At 42.0% G+C, this 21,973-nt stretch overlaps 1 protein-coding gene across 8 annotated transcripts in view; it reads left to right on the plus strand.

The window, feature by feature from the left end:
- Positions 1-21,973, plus strand: part of GNG7 (G protein subunit gamma 7) — a 136,424-nt gene that overhangs the window by 9,269 nt on the left and 105,182 nt on the right. For 7 of the 8 annotated variants that reach the window (XM_050933977.1, XM_050933975.1, XM_050933980.1 and 4 more), the window contains exon 2: positions 11,956-12,032. The exons of the other annotated variant lie outside the window; for it this stretch is intronic. The gene's annotated coding sequence lies outside the window, so the exon portion shown is untranslated. The remainder of the gene's footprint in view (positions 1-11,955; positions 12,033-21,973) is intronic. 8 annotated transcript variants of the gene reach the window in all.

A 21,973-nucleotide genomic window follows, 5' to 3' on the forward strand; every position in this document is an offset into this window, starting at 1 on the left:
GGTGCCTCTTTCTCTCTCCATTGCTTAATCTCTAAAACCTGTTAGTCTGGAGCAGTCACAATGCTTTCAGCAGAATTTTTGTATCTAGAACACTTCTTTTCGCCCCCATGCCATTATTTTGGAGGGTCTAGAGTGTCTCATGTATATCTAAGGGCATGCGTTGTTACATTCTTTGCAGGATACTGCCATTTCGTTTGGGAAGTCAGGCAGTTGGCAGGGTCCGAGAATGCACTAAGTGTGCCGAAACCAGGGCTCTCCACTTAATCGCCATTTATCATAACCAAAATCCACCACATAACTGGATTTTTAACTAAGTCTTGGAGGGTGGGGCTTGGATCTAACAGTACCTGAAAATGAGCTAATGGTTCTCTGCAGCAAGGGTATGTATTAAAAACTGATGATATGTTTAAAGAAGTGCACTGTTGCACTGGCTGAAGAAGTACAAAAGGTCCTGTAATTCCTGTATTTTTCTGGGGAAGACAATTCTGTTGGTAGCTGCTGGCAAAGACACGCAGGATGGGTGAGAAGAATCCTTTTTGGTAGATTATTTAATTTTCATGTATAAATTAGGTAATGGAGTAAGAACAGAAATATTTGCTTTGAGTTAAGGATCAAAAAGGAGCATTAAAGCTTTACTTTCGTCAAAGGGAACAGAAAACACCAGTCCAGCCAGAAGGACTGCAGTAAATACCCAAGGGTTTCCTTTCCTTCATGAACACAGTATGTTGACCCTGATAGACTGTCCTCCCTCCTGTGTTTTGGAAGGAGGCATTCTAGGGTTGATGAATGCAGTCTTTTGTCTGTGTTGCAAACCCTTTCTAAGCAGGGAAGTGGTTAGTCACATGTATCATTGCTTTAATGGAAAGCTGTTCCCTTGTCACATATAGTTAAGTACATCATGTAGATGCTTAATTTTATGATTCAGGGTTTTTTTGGGAGGTTGGAGTGTGATTGGGGAGAGGACCTGGGGAATCATTTTTTTAAAGTTTGGTAGTTTTTTTAATCTTTGTAGGCTAGATGATAAATGTTGCTGATTGCTTCTCTTCCTCTTGTGATGAAACAGGTTTTAATTATGTGTTTACTATGTTGGACAAAATTAGGATTCCAGATCTTACTGCAACATAGCGTTTCCTTTCTCTTGGCACCCTTGAGGTAGAACAGTGTATTTTGTGTATTCTGGTTTGTTTTGCCTTTTACCCCAGAGCTTTCTAAAACTGGGAAGTTTGTATTTTCTTTTTTATACTATAACAGTCTGAAATTACAGACATAATTCAGCTTTGAAAGAGCTTCCTTTAGGTACTAAGCAATTTTATATACTGAGGTTTTTTTGTTTTTTTTTTTTCTTGACCTTGTCTTTAGGTGGTTCTGATTTCTTCTGGACCTCTTTAGGAGTTGGGCTACTCTGACTGAATTTTCACTTTGTTAGTTCAGGTTCAAGACCATGTATTTTGACTTTTCTTCTGTTTTTAGATCTAGTAGACAGGACTAGATACTGAGAAAAAAGGGAATTCTGGGGTTTCAGTAAACCAAGTGAAGATCAAACCAACTTTTATTTCCTCGGATACCCCACATTCAAATTTCCAAGGAAGATCATCCGACTAGACCAGGGGTAGGCTCCCTATGGCATGTGTGGTGAAGGAGGCATGCGAGCTGACTTTCAACGGCACTCACACTTCCCGGGTCCTGGCCACCAGTCTGAGGAGCTCTGCATTTTAATTTAATTTTAAATGAAGCTTCTTAAACATTTTAAAAGCCTTGTTTACTTTATATACAACAATAGTTTAGTTATATGCTATAGACTTATAGAAAGAGACCTTCTAAAAATGTTAAAATGTATTACTGGCACGCAAAATCTTAAATGAGAGTGAATAAATGAAGACTCGGCACACCACTTCTGAAAGGTCACCGACCCCTGGACTAGAATATTATTTGGCTAGGCAGAATTCATTACACACACAGTGGAGTCTACAGTCTTCCTGAATCAGAAACTATATGCTGAAGAACCCACCTTTCTGGCTAACAGTGTGGTGGAACTTGGATCACGAGCAGCTGCAGGGTGCAGTCTGCAAACCCTTGGGGCCACTATGAGCTGCACATGTACAGAAGCGGCAAATTGCTTTGGAAAACTTCAGCCTTTGTTGTGGTGTCGTTAAGTGATTTGTTAGAACCCTTCATCTTCAAGATCTCATTGCTACAGGATTTACAGGTTCTTCTCATTATGGGCCCTAAACAAATCTCTGATTGGGAAGAGAAGAGGACCCTTATTTAATTGCGGTGTCTGTAGTTGCCAAGGATGAATGTAAATAAGCAACTGTCTTCTGTGCCCAACCAAAAAGATGTGCACTTTGGACTAGGTGCTAATTAGGTGTCTAACATCTGTTGTCTTATCACAGCATGCTCTGCCTTTCTTTATAGGGATGGATCTAGGTTAAATTTTTCAAAAAGCTCCCAAGTCACTTGAGTGCTTTTGAAAATTTTACCCCAAACTAACACAAGTGATTCAGATTTCTAATGACCTTGGAGTTACACTAGAGTTATGAACACCAGAGTTACCAACTGACCATCAACCCCACACCTTATTTGAAATTGGAAGTACACAATTAGGCAGCAGCAGAGATGAGGGGGAAGAGGGGAAAAAGCACATACAATTATAGTACTGTGTTAAATGTAAACTACTAAAAAAATTAACGGAAAGGAGCATTTTTCTTCTGCGTAGTAAAGTTTCAAAGCTGTACTAAGTCAGTGTTCAGTTATAAAAGTCAGTTTGAAAGAACAACCATAATGTTTTGTTCAGTGTTACAAACTGAAAATTTGAGTTACGAGCAACCTCCGTTCCTGAGATATTTGTCACTCTTGAGGTTCTACTGTACAAGTTCTGGATTTAATCAGAAAATCGTTTGAGAACATTTGATCTCCTCCCTGCACAACTCTTTTGAATCATATTGGTGCTTCCAAAGTCCATCCTATGCTTATGAATATTTTTGGGGCTAGGTCAAGCAGACTGATTAGACCTATGCCTTTTGAAGCACCTGATAGCAATAGTATTTTCTTGCATTTCAGTATGTGAAATAAAAGACCATGATTTACATTACTGGCAAATAGTTTCATGTGCCTCTCCCGTTCTTTTTGTTTTGGAACTGGCACTCATTTTGGTATTAAACACGTAAGGGTTTATTTTAAGATAGGGTTGATAGCCGCAAATTTTCTACAATTTTCCTTTGAACTGAGAAGGGATGGCTTGGTGTTGCCTTAGGTAAGCACATCGGTCTTTCACTGCTGGGGAAATGGGTTTGTGTTCTGGTGGTTTTGTCCTAGTGGACATCTGAATATATTGCACAACTTTTGGTATAACTTTGTCAGGTTCCGTTGGAGAGACCCAGGACTTGGAATAGCAACCATTGTTATAGACCAGGAGTGTGCTGTATTGTGGGAACAGTTTACGCAGTACCAGGGCCATGGTACCAGTAACTTCACTTTTCTAGAATCTGTGATCTAGAAACATAGGTGTATCAACTAATTAATATCCTAAGAGACTAGTTGCTCTTAGGTTGCATATTGCTGCTATAAGATGCCAAGTTACTCCGCTCTCTAGTCTTGTAAAAAGTTGCTGAGGTTTAGCTGTAGCTTGAGAGTAACCACTTCCTACTCTCTTTAGTAAATAACAGCTGGGAGAGATTGTTTGGATAATACTGTATATGCTGTTACTTTGCAGGTGAAATATGATCTCTTTGCAGCTCAAGCCATTCCTTGCAGTTCGGTGATTAATAGTATTAAAGGAAGTGCTTATTACCAAACATTCTAATGTTTTCAGATGGAAATTGTGCTAGCAGTAGAAAGATTTAAAATATCTCCACAGTGACCAGGAAGACACAATCTGAAAAAACTTTGTTGGAGGACCGGAAATTTTGTTAAGCTTACCAAAAAGCCAACAGCTATAGGAAATTCAAAGTTGAAGTTGACACTGGCACGATAGCATGATATGAGGGTGTGGTTTCAGCTGAATCAGTAAGGCTGTGACTGACAAAAGTATTAAAGTTCAGTGCCTTTCTAAATTTTAACCATGTAGATTCTGATTACTTAAGTTTCTTAAGAACTTTTGGCTCAAAATATCCATACCAAGTTTTAGTTACTTGTATACACTAACTGCAGAAACAAAAGCTACAAGTTATATGTGAGAAGGCAGAGAATCTCTAGTGGAATTCTGGCTTTTCATGTGAACTTACTGTTTTAGGTAACTTTATGTATTTAAGTGTTGCACCACAGGGTCCTCTTAGCGATTATCCTCTATGTAAATAAGGCTTCAGTGCTGCAAGCTTTTTGCCTGCTCAGACTTGTGGGATTGGCAGTAAGTTGGGTTAACTCTGAGGAGCAGGGTGTAAGTCATGGGTGGGCAAATTACGGCCCACAAGCCATTCTATTCTGGTCCTTGAGCTTCTGCTAGGGAGCAGAGTCTGGGGCTTGCCTCGCTCTGGTGCTCCAGCCAAGGAGCAGGGTGGGGACCACTCCATGCAGCTCCCAAAGCAGTGGCTCCCCTACAGCTCCTATGCATAGGGGCAGTCAGGGGGCTCCTCTCTGCACACTGCCCCTGCCCCAAGTGCTGCCCCCACAGCTCCCTTTGGCCCGGAATCGCAGCCAATGGGAGCTGCAGGGGCGGTGCCTGTAGACGGGGCAGAGTGTAGAGCTGCCTGGCCGTGCCTCCACATAGGAGCTAAAGAAGGGACATGCCGCTGCTTCCGGGAACCACTTGAGGTAAGTGCCTCGTGGAGCCTGCCTGCCTCCCTGAGCCTCCCCTCATGTCCCAATCCCCTCCTACAGCCCTGATCCCCCTTCTGCCCTCCAAACTCCTCGGTCTCAGCCTGGAGCACCCTCTTGCATCCCAAGCCCCTCATCTCCCTGTCCCACCCCAGAGCCCGCACCCCCACCTGGAGCCCTGCCCTGCACCCTACCTTCCCGCCCCAGCCGGGAGCCCCCTCCCGCATCCTGAACTCCTCATTTCTGGCCCCACCCTGGAGCCTGCAACCAGAGCACTCAACCCCAATTTTGTGAGCATTCATGGCTCACCGTACAATTTCTATTCCCAGATGTGGTCCTCGGGCCAAAAAGTTTGTTCGCCCTTGGTCTAAGTTCTTAGATATAGAATCATATTCTATCAGGCAATCTGGTAAATAGCAGTGTGTCTCTAATATATTTGAAAGGAGTTGGAGGGAGTGTTAAACAGCAAAGCAGCAAAATGTGAGTATATTATTAAATGATCCAAATACTACTTGACTTTTTTAAAAAAGATCATGAAATCCAAATTAGTCAACTTTTTTGTGTTTTGCATTACTTTTAAGTGTTGACCCTCTGGTTTCTCTGCCTTCCTCACCCTGCCTTTTTCTGAATTTTAGCCTGATTTACATTTTTACATCCATTTTTCAAGCTTGAAAGCATAGGAGCTTGCGTTGGAAGTGCTGGGATAATCATCATTACACTGCTGTTCCAATATAAACCTTTCACTGCATTAGGAAAGTAAGGAAACCCTTTATCATTTTCCTACATAATCTGGAGACTGGCTGATATGTTACATTTGTTGTAGCCAGATATCCCTCCCTTTATTTGGGATAATATTCAGGAGGCATTTACATGCACATAATGTTTCATGAGAATTTACCTGTTCTCTCTATTGTCAGGCATTCAGAAATTGGGAGACTGGCTTAAATCGTCAGATTTTAAATATAACACATTTTAGATTTTTTATTTTCCTTCTGTATTTTGAGCCCTTAGGCTTGCGTTTTCAGTTATTTTCTGTGCAGCCTTCTAAGCTAAGATAAATATCTGCTTTCATTAAAGAAATTATATATTTTCATGTAATCTCCTAACTCCATGAGCTGGGCCTTTAAGAAAAAGCAGAGTATTTTGAGGGGCTGGCAACACGGTGATGCTTATTCCTCCTCTGTAATGTCAGATCACTGTCCGTGACATTCTGTTGTAGGTGATTGTTGTGGAAATGATTGACAGGGAGGAAAACCTAGGAGCAGGTGACCTGTTACAAATCACAAGATTTGGAGACATTAGGGACATTTAAGACTGTTTTGTTGTAAGAAGAAGAAATACGTACCATAAAGAATGATGGAAGAAAAATACAGAATATGTAGCATTACCAGATTTGTTTCTAACTACTCTTTTCAGGGTTTTCTGTGAGCTGTAGGTGTATTTTCTTAACAGATAACTTTGCCAGAAAAATCTTATTTATAAATAGAAGAAAATTGCTTGTGAATTTATGGCCCATTTCTTGTCCTTGCCACCAGTATCTACCAATTAAGCTTTATGTTCATAAAAAGATGTTTATTTGCAAAATTAGATTTACAAAGATCCGTTGCTAAGCTGCTTTATAAATATTAGTTTACTTTGTCTGTAATCTGACATTGTAAACAGATCTAATTTAAGGAAGGAAAAGCTTTCAAATGCTAGAGAAATCCCAGGTTTTTTGCCAGTGGCAGCTGTTGCTCCTAATTTTTATGGGGATTATGAACTTAATTCCAGTTTTATTTGCCAGTATATGTGATTACTGTAATGTTATCCTAGTGAGATGGCCAGAGTTGAATAAGAAATTGCTTGCCCTAAGCCATCTGGTTTCTTGGGATATTGCAGACTAACCATCATCTGTTCCAGAATCTAGACTGTTTGACTGGAGCACACAGTTTTTTGGTTCTTGGCATCAGCTAGAAGGGTAACCTAGATCATGGGCCCCTTATGAAAAGGGAAAACCTGTGGCATCTGTTTGTTGTCCTGCAATGTTCCCCTAACTACTGCAGTGTGAGTGGGCATTCTAGAAAAGGTGTCCAATGAAAGCGTAGCTATCAGTAGGTAGTTTGGCATGGGGAGCAATGATTTCAGAAATGATCCCAGTGCCTCTGGGTCATCTTCCTAAGAACATAATTGATCTCATTTGTCACTACTTTAAACAGTGTATTCATGTCTTATCTGGACAAAACCACTTCTAACTCCTTTAGTTTACGTAACACCAAAACTTACTGCAAAATTGCAGGTCAACTGGAGCTCTTGGTAAAGACGAGTGAAAACACAAGAGAATTACTAAACAAACAACTGAACTCCAGGTTATACAGGGAATAGGGAAATGCCGGCGCTGTGGGGCGGGGGGGGAATGGAGATTAAGTATTTTGGGTAAGTTGTTGACCAAGAATTTCTATAGCATTCTGTCACAAAGGCAACTAATTTCAAGAGGTGCCTTGTACTCTGATTCTCTTCCAAGTTCTTCCTGGGCCCTCACTTAGTAGATACATTTCTGCTTCACCATTCACTGATCAGAATGATCAACAGAATATCTGTTTATGATCACTAAAACTTGATTGGATCATCAGGCAGCTGAGAAGGGCAGGGTATGACTATTTTATAAATAGGCTTTTTGCATGTTCAGAATGGGTTATTATCCCATTTATTTCTACAAGGCTCTCTAACACAATGGTTATTTTTTATCCAAGTATTTTCTCTACGTATACAAGTCTTAGAGATTACGTGATCGCTTGCATTGCTAAAGCAGATATATGTGAAGTGCATTTAATTATATGGTAATATCCTCTAATCCTGTGTGATTTATCTTTTCATTTCACAAGGAGTGAAATACTGGAATAACCTGGAATGCCTAAGTGAGTGCTCTGTAAGTCGTCATTGCAATTTCATTGCACAGGGTTGTAAATCCGATGGAAGTGGATAGTGCTGCGGTATGCCTTGCTGCATTGTATAGGCTTTTGTCATTGCATAAAAGAAAAACAAGTTCTTTATGGCCAAGGGAAGATGCTCAGTACTCTAGAGGCATCTCCTGGCAAATAATAATATCTTTACAGATGAATGCAGAGCCTTGGGCAGTGAGTTTCTTAGTGTATTGTTTAATGGCCAGAAAGAGGCTAGTTATACAGTTTCATTTTCTGGAAGTGAACCTGAGTTGGGTTATTATTGTGCTGTTACTTTTTTGTTTTTTATTAAAGAGATTCTACACTTCTGTTGAGTTAATGCTCCTTTAATTCATGTAGTATCTGCTTTTAGTGATCAGGTCAGTTTTTGCTTGTCTTCGGAGGTAAAGTCATAAAAGGAGTCAAGTGGAAAAGCCAAAGGAGGAGGATGCATGTTGTGCTCATGCCGCAACTTCCGCTCCTCTGCCTGTTACATGAAGCTTGATGGGTTTTCCATATATTTTTTGGAGGCACAGAGCAGCAGTTTACTGTGAGCAAAATTACAGTGGTTAGCTCTGTTCCAATTCATGCTTTGTTGTTTTTGCAATCTCCAACAGCAATTTGCCTCCCCTCTGATTACCTGCAGCAGTATCTTTTGAAGATCTCACAGTAGAGGGTTCAACATAGGTACCCCATTTTTCCCCCAGATATTTGGGAGTCAGAAACTTGAAGCTGCTGCTTACCTCGGGATTCCATAGGTTTTTTGGTAGATTTTACTTTTGATTTATCTCTAGACCATAATTTTGAGAGATTAGGGTACGGAGGAAAGGATATAAAAACCCAATTTTTAGGTTTTAGTAGAGTGGTTTGTAGACTCCTTTTCCTCCAAAGATTCTCCGGAATTACTTTCTCTTAGACCTCATATAGCTGTTAATGACATGTTACCATGTCTGCCTTAGCACTCTGAGGCTAGCAGTATTCTTGTAATGTCCTCTTTCCGTTTTAAACTATAGCAGTGATCTCTGTCCAGACCTATGACTGTTTTCCACTCTTTATATTGTTTCCAGAGAACCTTCCTCTCCTGCTGTAGAAACATGAAAGATTCCTAACAGGAATAAATAAACTTCCCTAGCTTCCTGGTGATTATCACTAATGACCTCTCTGACTTTCTAAAACTTGAAATGCATGGCTGTTTTACTATGTCCAGCCACCTCACTGGCTGCACGTTAAGAGGTGTGTGGTTTTTTTTTTTAAACTGTTAATAATTAAAGTCGTAAACAAGGAGTCTGTCTAGGAGGCAGGAGCTGTAGTACTTACTATCACATGAGCTCACAGCATCTGTATTTTCTGAACTGTTGCCATGAAGACTGAGCATAGACCATAAAGAATGGTATTGTTACGCTGTGGCCTAGCAGGCCATTAATAATGCGGGTTGTTTTTTTGAGCCAGGACAACAGAAAGCATAATTTAGAGACTTGAGAGACTCCGAGTTTTGTGTTCCCCCTCCCAAAATAAAATGGGGGCTTGGCATTCAATTGTACTCTCCTTTGGCTTTAGTTAACATGTGTTTTAACTAATAGATGTTTCTCACCTTTGTCTGTTTGATTTTCCTCCTCTTCTGTTCCCCCCGCCCAACCCTTCTTATAACTATAGTAGTTGTAGAGGGGGCTCAAAGTTGCCAGCATTATTTGTCACCATGTTCTCTAGATCTGCTCAGGGTAGGCATAGTCTAGTGCAGGGGCGGGCAAACTTTTTGGCCTGAGGGCCACATCAGGTTTCTGAAATTGTATGGAGGGCTGGTTAGGGCAGGCATGGCCCAGCCCCAGCCCTCTATCCACCCCCCCCCCCCCACTTCTTGCCCCCTGATGGCCCCCCCGGGACCCCTGCCCCATCTACCCCTGACTGCCCCCTGCTGCCCCATCCAACCCCTCCTCTCATTCCTGACTGCCCCCCCCGGGACCTCTGCCCCATCCAAACACCCTTTCTCCCTGACCACCCCCAGACCCCCTGCTGCCCCATACACCCCCCCTCCTTCCTGACTGCCCCCGGGACCCCTGCCCCCATTCAACTCCCCCAATACCTGCCCTCTGACTGCCCCGACCACCCCCCCAAACTCCCCTGCCCTCTATCCAACCTCTCCCTCCCCCCTCTCCCTGCCCCCTTACCCCAGTGCCTGGAGCACCGGCGGCTGGTGGCGCTACAATCATGCCTGCTGGAGCACCAGGACAGGCAGCCATGCCTCCGTGCAGCACAGAACACAGGGTCAGGCCACAGCTGTGCAGCCCAGCAAGAGCTTGCAGCCCTGCTGGCCAGAGCATTGCGCTGGTGGCGCAGTGAGCTGAGGCTGTGGGGGAGAGGGAACAGCTGGGGAGGGCGCGGGAGCTAGCCTCCCGGGCCAGGAGGTCAGGGGTTGGGTAGGAGGGTCCCGCGGGTCGTCGTTTGCCCACCTCTGGTCTAGATGACTAAAGTGGTAAAAATGCAATTGCCCTGTTAACATGAGCATTCCTACCTATGTCACCTCTGGTGGAGGAGCATCAATAGCAGTGTAAAAGGAGACTTGCTGACAGCCTTGGTGTAGCAGACAACTACATTTTAATTCACTTGTTCACACATGTAATATAAAAAACACTGATAGGGTGCCCCCTTCAGCAGAGGTATCAGTTTGGTTGACAAACATTGAACTGCATTACCCCAGGGAGCAGAGCATTTTAGCCCCTATTTTACAGAGGGGATAAATTGAGGTCCAAGGTCACACACGTCAGCAGCACAACTGGGAACGGAGCCTGAGAGTCAGAATTGCTGACTCTGTTTTATTACAGATTCCTCTCCCTCCCTTTAAGCTATCACACGCAGCTTCCTGGCTTTTTCCATCTTGCTGCAATAGTACTTTAGTTCTTGACTCAGGCCTGTTGTGCTTAAGATGTGTCAGCCATGAGACCTTGCCAGTCATGCTGCAATACTGAGACATGGGTGAGGAGGGCTGAGTTGACAGTACTTTGCCCTCCCTCACTTCTCTGTTTTAGAGATTTCATTTAAGATGGTGGATGGTTTAAAGCCACACTGCTCAGAGTGGTAAGGCTAAAAATAGCATCTTTTCTTCATTCAGGAATCCAGTGTTGGCGTTTTGTTCTCCCTTGCCCCCTCAATATCTCAAAAAATGTAACCTCTCTGGAGGGTTCCAGCCCAGGAGGAATCTTGTTGGCTAACCATTCCCTGGGAACACAGGGCTGTCATGGAAATGTTGAGGCAACTTCCTGTCATCGGGTATTAAACTACTTCAGTAACACTTGAAGCTGTGGACACAGTGTAAATGCAAGGAATGAAATTCTGGCCCCATTGAAGGCAATGACACAACTTCTCTTGACTGAAAAAGATCCAAGATTTTGCCAAAGGTTTTTCATTGTAGTAGATGATAATAAATTAAACACTTAAGTTTGTGCAAGAAATGAGTTTTTTCTCTCCTGCAAAAGCAGATACGGAGCTAAATGTTTGTAAAATATTAAACATATCCATGATTTTATGTAACTAATAATTCTTGGGTCTCAGCTTGGCTAGCTTTATTGCCTCAACCAGTCTGACTTGCGTTTGAGAAGTATCTAGACTGCTCACTACATAGGGCATGCTTGATTTCTTTGTCATACTGAATCAGAACCGTAGGGTTAGAAGGGATTGCAGAGGTCACCTAGTCTAACCCCCTGCCAAGATGCAGGATTTGTTGTCTAAACCATCCAAGACAAATGGCTATCTAGCCTCTTTTTGAAAACCTCCCGTGAAGGAGCTGCCACAACTTCCCTAGGCAATTTGTTCCATTGTCCTACTGATTTTACAATTAGTAAGTTTTTCCTGAGATTTAATCTAAATCTGCTATGCTGTAGTTTGACCCCATTGCTTCTTGTCCTGCCCTCTGTGGCAAGAGAACAACAAGAGAGAGATGTATCTCAGCAACTTTCTCCACCAGATAGCTCAGCTCAAACATTGGCCTGCTAAACCCAGGGTTGTGAGTTCAGTCCTTGAGGGGGCCACTTAGGAATCTGGGGCAAAATCAGTACTTGGTCCTGCTAGTAAAGGCAGCGGGCTGGACTCAATGACTTTTGCCAAGTAGGAAATACAGTATCTAGTTGGCCTCAGTGTCTTTATGCTTTAGTACTGCACAGGACAACCATTGTTCTGGAAGCAATGACAGCTGCAAAGTATATTCCGTGCAAATGATGTTTCTTATCAAACACAGTAACCAAGTCTTGATCATTGTAAACGCTCTTCTCTTCTGTTTTTGTTTTTTTTAAAGGAAAAGTGTCTTCAGTCAAGCCAGAGAAATCGGCTATCTTGGTGCTGAAAACAGTAGTTTTGACATCCTCTAAACAGGTACATTTTGTGTTACAGTGCACCACAACATGCACCTAAAATAACTGCTATGCCTCTTAATGACTTGCCAGTGGCTTGAGGAGGGTGATACCGATAGCTTAGAATCCAATCAGAGAGACTGCCAGGGCAGATAAGACTTGCCGCAGGTTTGTCAAACAGTGATTGTATGTTCTGTTCTGTATTTTGTTCTTTTCCCTATAAAGGATATGGGTTTAGATGGAAAGATACTAGGGGATATCGGGCAGGGAGGAGCGGGGCAGGAATGTATGTGTGAGATTGGATAGTGCCATTCCCTTAAAGGGTTATCTGCCTGTTTCCCTAATCCAGATGGTCTGTGTGACACTTTTCTTGCTGTGAACTTTAAATAGTTGTGTATCTAGCTGATTGTTGCAGCATCTTTGTTGCAGAAAGCTGTTTCTGTCCCTAAAAGTAAAATTCCAACACTCTGTACAGTGATTTATTTGAACTACCACCTTTTGTGCTAACAGCAGTTAAATGCTAAATCTTCATGCATTATACTTGGGCTGCATCTTGAAATGCTTTAGCAGCAATTTGCTGTCTTTGGATGATGCATTTTGTAGGACATATAAAGTTGTGACTGCACTTCAGGCATCTTTTTAGTAAGAAAGAGTTGTTATGATTCTCTAACTTTTGGATAATAGTATGAATATGATAGATGTTGGGTATTCTAGAGAACCCCAAGCAGTAGCCTGAATTTAGTGTCACAAGGATAATTGATTGAACAGTATAAATATTTAGGTCACATCTACACATACAGAATTTGTTGTTGTCTGTGAAACCTATAAGAATAGGGTGTAGAGACTTGTTGAAGGGCACAGTGCACAAACAGCCCCTTAATGTGAAACATTACAAAAAGGCCGACTTCTGTCTTTACAAAGTGTCTACATGACCCCCTTGACCATTATATCTGAATGCCTCACCACACTGTTGTAGAGCAGGGCAACATTGCTACCTGGGTTTTACAGACAGGGAACTGAGGCATAAAAAGACTCAGTAACTTTCCCAAGATCACACAAAGGAGTCTATGGTAGAGCAGGAAGTCAAAACAAGGTTTCCCAAATCACACGCTAGTGCCCTAACCCCTGCACCATCCTTCCCCTTATTGTTCCATAGAAAATGAAAAATGATGGTTCATAAAACTGTAATGCTTTCTCATACCTGACTGCTTGCTTGTTAAGTCATCTAGTCCATCCCGAAGAGACAATGCAGGATTGTTGAACCCTTTCTCATGCTTTGTACAGTCTAGTGTTAAATCTTTGTTTATAGGGTGATTTCTTTGGCAGAGTGTTCAACAGGCTACTGGCTTGTGCTGTTCAGATTACTTTCCTGTTCCGCCTAAGTTTTCCACTGTATTTATCCCATTATGCTTGGTTAAGACCTCCTGGGGGTTGTATCCTCCGAAGTTCCTCTTCCTCCTTGATGTGGAAGGCAAAGGGGACAAGTGAACAAGTTTTTTTTCATTGCTTAGCCAGGTTTTGGATAGTTGGCTACTGAGGGAGCACACCAAATCTGTCCATTCTCTGGTAGGTTTTTGTTGGGAAATACAGGGAAGACTGTTTTCAAATGCTAAATATTTGATTTACCTTCCTTGATGTGTACACTTTTCAAATATTTCTATATAAATTACTCCTTTGTCACTGCTTTGTCAAGCAATGAATTTTTCCCCCCCCTCGGATCCTAAAGCAGTGATATGGTAACTTAAAGTACTGTTAACATTATTAAGTAAAACTGACCTGCCTTGCAGGTGATTCTTCTTTAAACCTGTCCCCTTAAGACAGAATGAGGATAGGTCACCTAAATGAAGTCCTCATGGAACTGAAAGCCAAACGTAAACCAGAAATCAAATAGATTGAGCTTGTCAGCAAGGAAGTTGGAGGAGAGGCACTTTCACAAAACAGTTTGCTGGTTCTGACTTGCACATTCCAGTATTTTTAAGAGAACAATGCCACTGGTGTGCTTGTCCCCAGTGTCTTTTCCTGTCACTGGTAATACATTCCGGCTAAAGACTTTGGAATTGCCACAAGAGGGCAGTGTGTCCATGAGAGTTGTGGGAAAGCTGCTTGTGCTTTTAAACTAGCAGAATCAATCGTTTGCCAGGTTTCAGAGCAGTAGCTGTGTTAGTCTATATCAGCAAAAACAACGAGGAGTCCTTGTGGCACTTTAGAGACTAACAAATTTTATTTGCGCATAAGTTTTCATGGGCTAGAACCCACTTCATCAGATGCATGGAGTGGAAAATACAGGAGCAGTATAAATACACCTATACCCCGATAGACGCAACTCAATATAACACAAATTTGGATATAACACAGCAAAGCAGCGGGGAGCCCCTCACCCATTAAAGTGCCACCCAAGCCCTGCTGCTTTACTGCCTTATATCCGAATTCGTGTGGAGCCCTGGGCCCTTTAAATCACCGCCTGAGCCCCATTGCCAGAGCTCTGGCGGTGATTTAAAGGGCCCGGGGCACCCTACAGCAGCTGGAACCCCGGGCCCTTTAAATCCCCACCAGGGCTCTGGCAGCCAGGCTCGGGCAGTGATTTAAAGGGCCAGAGGCTGCAGCCGCTGCGGGGATCCCCGGGCCCTTTAAATCCCTGCCTGAGCTGCACTTCCGGAGCTCTGGTTGTGATTTAAAGGGACCAGGGCTCCCCGCAGCAGCTGGAGCACCAGGCCCTTTAAATCACCACCGGGGAAGCTGGTCCAGCCTGGCACGGCGTACCGGCTCTTGCTGGTACGCCATACTGGACCAAACTCGATATAACGCAGTCTCACCTACAAGGCGATGAGATTTTTTGGCTCCCAAGGACCGTGTTATATCGGGGTAGAGGTGTACAAGAAAGGATGGGAGTTGCCTTACCAAGTGTGAGGTCAGTCTAACAAGACAATTTGCCAGTTATCTAAAAAAGATCTTTGGTCCCTGGATATGTTAGCAGGCATTCACTAGCTAAAATGAGGCCCAAGTGATGGTTGTACCAAATGTATGTGGTTAGAGCTGTCCATGTTTGTTTGACTGGCAATTCCCCCTGCTTTCTCCAAATGGTAACAGAAATGGAGTAACTTCCTGTTGCTGTGTGTTAACAACCAAAATGTCCCCCTAACCTGCTTCACTTCAAGGGCAGAAAGTAAATCAACACTTCTTTTTTGTTTTTTTTTCTCCTCCATTTCTCTATTGGCCACCTAGTGTGCTAGAACTGAATTTGCTGTGCAGGAAATGTATCCCATGCAGCATTCACAGAATTGGAGGAGAGTGCCCTCCTGTGGGCTGGATTGAGTCAAAGCATAATGAAACTGAAAAAAAAATGTAATGAAAACATTCATGGATTAACGTTCTGTTGATCATTGCATGTTGCATTAGTAGCGGCTTGTCTGACCCAGAGGTTAGCATATTGCCAACTGGTAATCTTTCTACTAGGTGCTAATTTTATAATTCCAAATGGGAAGTATATTTCAATGTATAGACACTGTCTATGTAAACCCCTGCATAAAATTAAATATATATTTAAATAAAAATTACATATTCAATAGAGTGGTGAATTTGGGGGGGCTCATACTTTTTCTTTAGTTTAGCTCATGCCCCTGCTGTGTGGCATTTTTTCCCCTCTTGAATTTATTCCTGAAATAGGGCACATGTTTGAAATGTCACTGCTAGATTTGGCTTCTATTTTCAGGATGCATTTAAGAGAACGCTTTTGTTCCATTTAGCTCTTCTAGATGAATAACCAGTGCTTCGTCAATGGACTCATTCAGAGTGTCTGCGCTACAAGTATGTCCTTAAAATACAGTAATCTTTATCCAGCAGGCCCACTTTTTAAATTTTTTTTTTTTTTTTTTTTTTTTTTTTTTTTAAATTCTGGTGGTTCTTGTCCTCTTCCTGGAGTTAAATGAAGATTGCTCTGTGGCTGACCTAGATTTAGCAGAAATTATGTTGCCCTGTTCCAGTTATCACTGTTGTATCCGGAGTATTGTGTTTTCCCAAGATTCATTAAGGCATTTATCTAGTTTCCTTATTAATTGACTCTCTGAAATAGCTCATTGACTTCAGATCAGTCTCTAGAAGTTAGGGCACTTGTATAATATGAAAGCATATTGAAATGAAACCTTGGAAGCCCTTCTGAAATGAAAACCTGTCCTGGGAGAAACGTGCAAATCTAAAACGACACTGTTAACCTTGTTTCCATGTCTTTCCCTATTTGCTAAAGATATTTTTTTTCCTTCTCAATCTGTCTTGTAATCCCTCAATTCTGTATTAAAAACTGAATTTTTAGTTTCTCTAATAATGAATTAAGGTCTATTCTGAAAGTATAGCTTGGGAAGGGAGTGGCACCTTACTTTAGGTGTAGATTGACACTGGTTTGGAGACAAATCAGACTTACCTCTGGTTCATTAATTTCATTACAGGAACCTGTGTGCCATTACATTTGGCCTAATATTTGCCAGTCTTAGTTTGGAGTGGTTACAGTGCACATCATGTTAAATACACAATGCAGAGCATTGTATGTATATATGGATATGGCTATATTAAAATATACTCTTCAGGTGCTAGTCCTTAGATATGAGATAAAACCTGATCGTGTGCAATTAAAGATCACATGGTGCTTTGAGAATTGTTAACTTCATTGTGCCATTTAAGTTTCAGCTTTGGAACTTAGTATATCTTCTTTAATTCTCTTCAAATTCAGCTAGATACTCTTCCTCCTCCAGTTCCTCTCTTAAACTGTGGTAGAGGGGTATGCACTTTACAATTGTCCCAACTCTGAGGAGTCTGTGGCATGTGAAAAAACCTTTGAATGCCCTGTACTTACCTGAGATTTATGTTCAGTTAGTATTTTTAAACTGCTGAGAGGCTGCAAATGCAAGATATTTTAAACAGTTACTGGGCTGCCTTTAATACCCAAAAGCATTTGTCTAAACTAAAAATTTTCAGAAGTACTTATTATGAATAAAATTTTAATTTAAATCTCATCTGTTACACAGCAGACATTTTTTTCACTCTGTTAATCAAAAGCTAAATAAACTTAAATTTGACTAGTTGAAAACAAACTCCCAGCTTAATGTGTGCCAAATACAGCGTCGAGTTAAACACTTCTTTTATGACAGAAATTGCAGATGACCTTAGACTGAACCTATTTTGCCAAATAGTGGACTGTCTTTTACTGTTTTATATCCTGGGCGTATGTTTCTCTTTATCTTCTCTGCTCCCCACAACCCACTTTTCCCCTAAAAGGGGAAAGAGAGAGGTTGCTTTTGGTGCTGATGTTAAGAGACTGAAAAGATCTGGAAATCATCTAGCCAAGGCAAGGACTATTCCTGTAACACACTTCTTCCACTAGTTACTTTTCCAACCAGTTGGAGGAAACTGGCATCCCTGTTCATGTTTTTGAAAATAGTTTTCAGCGTTACCAGTGAAACATAAGTTCTGTTCTTTCCATGTATGCTGTGATCTGCAGTGTTAGCTATTTAAAGCCTTGGGGAAGAGCGGAACAAGATACTATTAAGTAGAGTATATAACACAAAGTATTTGCCATGGAATTAGCTTGTCCTGTTTCTTTAACGAGTGAGCTCTTGCAGATGGGGTGTGGCTATCTGCAGGGTTTATTGAGTATAAACTTTCCCCTATTGCTCATTATAGAAAGACAAAGCCTAAGACCATGGTTGCATGGTCGGATGTCTCTCATTCTTGGTGTCTCAGAATGCTTTACAAAGAAACTACTAAGATACTGGCAGTGAAATGATTGAGTAGGCAAATATGCTTGCCGTCATGTGCTTGCCTTGAACATCAAAGAGGCTGTCTTTCTGAGAGGGTGTGCTGGCTATCTTCTCCTTTCTGCAGGAGCTCCTGTCTACTTAAATCTCTTTCCCCATAGCTTCTCAGTCTCCGGACAACTTCTTTATAGCTTCTGTTACCTGTTACTCTGTGCACCTTCCCACTAGGACCCCCTTTGGAACCACTGCATGCAGGAATCCCTTTTTCCTAGACGCAGGGCGCACAGGCTCATCAGGCTGCTCTCCCTGTTTTCCAGCAGCTGCCCTATTTAAAAAGTTTCCTACTGGCTTGCTGAGAAGCTGACAAGCAGCTGAGTGAGTCTACAAAAGCAGATGTGACTGGAGATTAGTAGCATATTTCCTGGTGGTTTGAATGGTTCCTGTGGATTTCCATCTCTAAATATTGATCCCTTGATGTATGGATTACTACAGAGCAGTAGGAGAGGAGAGAGAAGGCCGCCTTTTTGTTTTCCTCAATCACCAAGTCTTCCATTTTCAGGAATCTGTTATCTTCAGAGCCAGGTGCCAAAACAAGCTTCCTAACAACTTCACAAATGGCAACCTGCTCTAGAATCTGACCCATGCAGAATGGCTGTGGCAGCTGCTTTTTACTGAGAATTCTGGGTCATACTTTTGGCTTTGGAAAATGTGAAGACTGCTGGGGATGAGGAAAGATTCAAAAGTTGCTGATATTTTGGGGAATCTGATGGTGGGAGGCTCAGCTTCCCCTGTAATTGGGGTAAGCATACCAGACATGTTGTGTTGGCTGTTCACCTAAAACTGTCTGACAATGCTGATTTTAATCTTTGGGGCTTCTTAGAAAAGTGACCTGATTTTGTAACTTGGTCTGCCCCTAGATTGCTATCCAGGCACTACATACCAGAATTAAAAAAAACCTTCTTATTGTCCAGCTAAGACAGTTGTATGTGGAATATCTCTCCTGAGCAACTGCTCCTTCAGTAATGCATCACCCCCTTTATGCTTATGTAATGCTAATGTAACAGTGAAGTACAAAGCCCTGGTATGGGCCTTGTGCTTGTGACCTTTTAGCCCAGAAGTGAATATTACAAGGTGAATCATATTGACATCCTAGACTGTTACCTCACATACAAAATTACAGTACTACCATGAATCAAAATCATGTGAGAATGTCTTGGTGTCTGAGTCAATTAATTAATATTAGTGTACCAATAGGCTAATTAAAGCACCACTATGTAACATGTCCCTAAGTTACTTGATTAGTGATGTAGCAAGTGAAATCCTATTTGCAACTAACAAGTAAACCTCTTGCCATCTGACATCTTTGTCTTCCATGAGTTGATACCTATTACATCTCAATGCCTGCAGTATTGTCCAGTGGCTGGAGCATTAGCCTGGTAGTTGGGAGACCTAGGTTCCATTTCCTGCTGTGCCACTGACCTGCTGTGAACTTGACAAGTTACTTCATCCCTATTTCCCCTCCACTCTGTCTATTGTAAATTCTTTGGGGGCACATACTGTGCCTCGCACAATGTGGCTTTGATTTGGATTGGGACTTGTTGGTGCTATTGTGGTACAAATAATAAACTGATGCACCATCTGTGCAAATGGCCGTTGTATACAATCTGAATTTACACAAAACCATAAGCACTAAAACTTCAATTCATAAAACTGCTGTCAAGCTGTTTTTGCTGTTGTGAAACAAGCTATCCTGCCACGGGCTGGGTGAAGTGCCTGTAGCTGGAATCAGTGCAAAGGATATATTGCCGACTTCACATGTTCAAAAATCATGTCAGCCCTTTTTTCCCTCCCCCTACTCCCCCCCCAAATTGTGAGATGTAAAAATAAAAGGTGATGGTGGGAGGTTCTTTTCTGTTGGCCTTTTTGGTCTTTTAGGTTAGGCTCAGGCCCATTTTCAAGCTTTTTTCTGAATCCACAAGGGCTAGAAACTTAAAAACCAAGCCCCCAAGATTCTTTCATCACAATATTCCAGAGGGCTGAGTGAAAGACTGAATGTCTGTCCCATGCATTCAGTGTGAGGGCTGGGATAAACAAACGAGTACTGCAGTTAATATACTGGTGGGCCATTTGCCCTCCTGCATACCTTTCACCAGCTAAGAAATGATGAGAACAATCTACATAGCCTGATGAATTAAATCAGGAGTGCATCCAGTGCAGTTTATCCTCTTGGCTCTGGAATTTTTGTTTTTCCCTGCAAGGCTATTGGCAATAAACAGTATTTCTTGCTGTCATTCTTTCTGTTCTCAATCAGCTTGGTCACACCGCATGATGTCTTGTGCTTTTACCTTTGCACTGGGAGTGATGGTGTGGGGAGGGAGGGAGCAGTGTTTGTTTCAGCAATCTGAGGTCAGACTTGTTTTCCCTCTTTCTGAGCAGGAACAGGCTAGCCCCTGGAGTGGAATTCTGCAAGCCCTGTAAACAAAAGGCTTATTTCTGTGGAAAACACCAAAGGAGGTGCTCTGTTTATCAGGAAGATTTGAAGAGGGGTTAGTATTTCTGAGAATTGTTCCGAATTATGCTAACTCTCACCCCTAGATTTTTGTGTAAACTTTTGGACTGAATATGCATGAACATTACAGCAGCCACACATGTTATTAATCAGCTCTGTGTTTAGTATCTGACAGTGCTTGCACTGTTTACAAGCCAGTGAGGGGAAAAACAAACTGCAGCAGCAAGCTTTTATTCAGAGTAAACAAAACAGCAGTTTATGACTCTTAGAGTAAAATTCTTGCAAGTGGACCTTGCTGAATGTGTGTTACCTGGTTGAAGTATCTTTGAAAGGACATGTGAAGCTAGTAGTCCAAACATATGATTTGCCAGCTGATTGTAAGCATGTGCTGCCTTCCCTCTTCCTCATGAATAATGAATATAACCTCTGTATTGAGGTGTCCAGTTGCTTCAGTCAGGTTTGGGACCCCATAGTGGCACTGCATAAATGGTACCAGCCCTGAAGAGCTCACAGTCTAAGGGAGTAATTTAAAACTCTTACAAAAGCATTTGAAAATATTGCCAGGAATCTGAGCCTGTTCCTTTTTAAACTACCATAGGGAAATATTAATCCAGTGTTTCCACTGCCCCTCTTTTCTCAATATGGCTTGCTGCAATTGATACGTAATAAAAGGTTTAACATTTTTTGGAAGGCTTTGGATTTTGGAAGTGTATTTTCTGGGATTGGAAACTGAAGCTAGAGCAGCTGATTTAAAACCCTTAACATGCCACTTGGTATGTGGAGGAGGTTGTTTCAGTTGAACTATTCCCTACATTCAGCCAGCTGGTCCAATAAGTGAATCCATACCACAATTGCATTTGCCTGCTTTGCCCTTCCTGTGTAAACTTTGGGGTCACCTTCTTTCTGTCAGCCAAAGATTTCTGAATGGCTTATGCATCTGCTGCTGACTAGATTAGTGGAAAGTAACAATTATATTTATCCAAAAGATGGATTGCAGAAGGGAACAGCCTCTGAAATTGCTCTAGGGCTTTTGTAACAAGCTGGCCTGTTACTCCATTATGGTGGAGAACATGGACCTGGTGATTGTAAAATAAATGAGCTTTATAACTTTTACAAGATTACGGGTGCCTGTTGGAATCCTAAGAGTTTTGTGAGCTGGATAACGCTATTCATTCTGATGTGTGCTCCTTACGCCTGAACTGTTCATCAGGCGGGGGGCAATATGTGTTTCTTTTCAAAATGGCATGTTAAGGAAGCTCTGATAATCACTGATAGAAGAGTAAACCTTAGATGAGCACTTGTATGTATCCCTTCAGTTTTTCCATTAATTAGGTGTAAACATTTTAGGAAGTTCCTGTTTGGTGTTCATAACTTGAGTGCAAACATATGCTCTTCTGTGTGCTTTAACATACCTGCAGAAGGGGGGAGTACAGTGCTTGTTCACAGTCACTTGTTGAACTTTCAAAAATGTCAGTGCGCAGGGAGCCTCATGTCCCTTCTTATGGTCATATCCCATGCAGGGACCAATTGGTTCTACTCAGCACAGGCTTCATCCCTAGCCGAAAGGTAGATGGGTTCTGGTGAGAGAGTTAAGTCTTCAAATAAAGCAACCCTTGAACTTCCTTCTGCAGTCTGAAAATTTTGGTTGACTCCTTTAGCAGGTTGCTATTTATCACTTCACTATATATCACCTCTTACTGTACACCATAA

Source organism: Gopherus flavomarginatus, chromosome 24, assembly GCF_025201925.1.
Source record: "Gopherus flavomarginatus isolate rGopFla2 chromosome 24, rGopFla2.mat.asm, whole genome shotgun sequence".
Taxonomy (NCBI): Eukaryota; Metazoa; Chordata; order Testudines; family Testudinidae; genus Gopherus; species Gopherus flavomarginatus.